The 2,384-nt window shown below is 39.4% G+C and overlaps 1 non-coding gene across 1 annotated transcript; it reads left to right on the top strand.

The window, feature by feature from the left end:
• The first annotated feature begins 1,920 nt into the window (after window positions 1-1,920).
• On the top strand, window positions 1,921-2,087 carry LOC125917837 (U1 spliceosomal RNA). Its single transcript, XR_007456316.1, has one exon. It is a non-coding gene; the product is annotated as a U1 spliceosomal RNA (small nuclear RNA).
• The last annotated feature ends 297 nt before the right edge of the window (window positions 2,088-2,384 follow it).

Genomic DNA, 2,384 nt, shown 5'->3' with positions numbered 1-2,384 from the left:
CAGGGACAAAATCATACCAGGTGGCATCTGATCCAGTTAAAATACACACAGCAGCTCAGTAAAGTGCTTATAATTGAAAGCTTTTAGCAATACCAAAAGCCCATGACACCTCCTCTGTCTTTTGGAAGCTGATCTCTCCTTAATGTTATCTTTACTGAGAGCATAATGTATGGATAATGAGTCTCAAAAACTATTCCTTAACCTTGAGCTGAGTAGCTGGCCTTTAGCAGTCTACATGGACACATACAGATGTAACGCCATGTAAATATCTACAACTACTTGGCAACCCTGGTGGAATTCTAGAAACATAGTGCCTTGGACTTAAAAGGACATCCATAAATGCCTGCTAAAAGAATGAATATATCTACATGGGGCATAATATACAGACTAGTAAGATCAGAGGATTTTAAGCTATTCCAACTTCAGATCAAATACCAACTCTAACTATTCTAAGGTTACACTGGGAAGACTGCTTCCACTCTCTGAGCCTGTATCCTCACCCACGAAATGAGGATGATAATACTCACTCTGGGATGTGCCATGAGGCTGAAATAATGTTTTTATGGATGTAGGTATGTATGTATGCATACATATATATTTATGCCCATAATGGCCAAGATTCTAGATTAAAACTTTTCTAACTTTCAAAAATCAATTCTAGCTAGTTTAACCAAAGAGAGGACAGCTTTAGAATTCAGGGATTTAAAGCTAGGTTTTAAGTAAAAACAGATACAGGGAATAAATGTCAAGACTCTATCTTTGATCTCTTCCTCCTTCTCTGCACCTGCTTTATACTCCATTCTTTTTTCCTAGAGAATCACAATTCTGGAGTTTGCATATTACTCTTCCAACCATCTCCCGACTAACAGACTCTGAATCTTAACTTCATTTGAAAATTCATGGAAGAGAGAATCTAAATGTCCTGGTTTCAGTAAGATGTCCATCCTGGCCCAATTTGCAGTGACCAGAAGACAGGGTCATGTATTACAAAAGTGACTGTTGAGAGGATTGTAGATCAGGTTGGAGACGGGCTTTCCAGATGGAGAATCATTGTGAACTGAACAGATGCATCATAAGCTTGTAATCGGTCTCTAAATTGTTCTCCAAAAAGCATTCAAAACAGAAATAAGATATGTAAGGTACCTGACAAAATGCCCAGAAAATAGCAGGCATTGGATAAGAGGCCATAATTATTATAAAGATGAAATATAAAGATAACCTACATCTATATCTTCACTGAATTAGCTTTCACTGAGCCCTATATTACAATTTAGACACTGGGCTTCTGCTGGGACTAGTGATGTGACAATGGCTGCAGCTATTAGGATGCTCATTGTCACCCAGAACCAGGTGACTGCCTTGTTCATCTCTCCTTACTACTCCCAACATTGTCCTTCACGCAAAGATTTCTCTTCCCAAGACATAGTAATTTTGATATGTTATACAACTCAAATGTTCTTTCTATGCAATTCTCACAGTAAATTAATCTCATCTTGATAAGAAAGCAAGCATCCTGACTTGATTTGGAGCAACTCCATGCTCATGTTACTTTCATACAGATATCCCAAAGGCCTTTTCAAAGAGGCATTGGTGTTGTGAGCCTACATCCCACTACTGCAAAAAATGAATCAAAGAGGTAACCAAAAGTCCCTCTTGCTGACAAGAAACAGACTGGGTTAGTGGATACCTCGTTCCCTTCTCCATCCAACAAGGACTCCCGTGATAAAACTCTGAATAACTGGAAAGTCTCATGTAATCAGAATTACACATCCATTAGCCATAAAGTTTAAAACAAATCACCTGTATCACGTTGTCCAATTGTCACAGATCAAACACAAATACCCAAGATGAAACAGAAAAATAACTGGTCTTAAAATATAGTAAATATGGAGGAAGAGTAGAGAGTTTTCATGGAAGCAGTTCAGTGCCTGAGCACAGGGAGATACCATGACCATGAAGGTGGTTTTCCCAGGAGGGAGGCTTATCCAGTGCAATCCAGACGTGCTGACCCCTGCGATTTCCCCAAATGTGGGAAACTCGACTGCCTAAATTTGTGGTAGTGGGGGTTCTGTTCATGTTTTCCCCTCATGATCAAATGTTCAAAAAAGAAAAAAACATACAATAAATATGGGTTTCTGGCCTGACTTCGCTGTCCTCTGCATGCATGCCCTTGTAATAAGCCTCTTTGTCCTCACTTGTCCTCAGTTTTCTCTTGAAGAAAGAGGGTCTTGAATTTTAAATTTTCTATGATTCCTTTCTTTTAAAGTTTATTTATTTATTTTGAGAGAGAGAAAGAGAGAGAAAGCGGAGGGGCAGGGGGGAAGAGAGAGAGAGAGAGAGAGAGAATGAATATCCCAGGCAGGCTCTGTGCTGTCAGCACAGGG

This window comes from Panthera uncia, chromosome D1, assembly GCF_023721935.1.
Source record: "Panthera uncia isolate 11264 chromosome D1, Puncia_PCG_1.0, whole genome shotgun sequence".
Lineage (NCBI taxonomy): Eukaryota > Metazoa > Chordata > Mammalia > Carnivora > Felidae > Panthera > Panthera uncia.
Note: the sequence above shows the minus strand (reverse complement) of the source record. Positions and strands in the feature narration are given on the sequence as shown.